The following is a 635-nucleotide window of genomic DNA, read 5'->3' as shown; positions in this document are numbered from 1 at the left end:
GCTGAATTTCTGACGTTGCTAACCCTGGCCACGACCGATCCAGTATGGAATTCTTTGGATGAACATTCACATTTGTGCGGCAAAGTTTTGAGACAGATGCCCTCGTGACACAACCCTCTGCATTTATCCGGGCTTGGGACCAGCTTACAGTTTGCACTGGTTTGTGCCCCCACTCGGGCTGCAGTAAGAGACAACCAAACCCAGGTCAATGGAAATCACAGTCAATGCTGAGCAACACATGACCAAATAGGTTTAAGGATTAACATTCCCTGACCGGGAATCGAACACAGGCCACGGCGGTGAGAGCGCCGAATCCTAACCACTAGACCATCAGGCACTGTTGGTGTAGTCAACAATTGTTAATCGAGACAATCCCTCACCGGGTCGTCTCGGCCCCCCTGCCCCCACAACGGATGTGAACCTAAATGTGCAAAGATTGACAGATCTTTTCAGTGGAGCACGACTTTCCAGCAGCACGACTTCAGGTGGGCACAGTGGGAAAATGGCAAAATATTACACCGAGCTGACCATGCATTTGTTATCCAAATTATTTGGTACTGAAGGAAATATAGAATACTTTATATTCTAACATGTAATTATATATGTAATATAATATAATATAGAGTTTCATGGTG

General features: G+C 45.8%; 1 non-coding gene across 1 annotated transcript; it reads right to left on the bottom strand.

The window, feature by feature from the left end:
- Positions 1–265: 265 nt before the first annotated feature.
- On the bottom strand, positions 266–337 carry trnae-cuc (transfer RNA glutamic acid (anticodon CUC)). The gene has a single exon. It is a non-coding gene; the product is annotated as a tRNA-Glu (tRNA).
- Positions 338–635: the final 298 nt, after the last annotated feature.

Source organism: Phycodurus eques, unplaced genomic scaffold (genome assembly GCF_024500275.1).
Source record: "Phycodurus eques isolate BA_2022a unplaced genomic scaffold, UOR_Pequ_1.1 contig_33, whole genome shotgun sequence".
Classification (NCBI taxonomy): Eukaryota; Metazoa; Chordata; class Actinopteri; order Syngnathiformes; family Syngnathidae; genus Phycodurus; species Phycodurus eques.
Note: the sequence above shows the minus strand (reverse complement) of the source record. Positions and strands in the feature narration are given on the sequence as shown.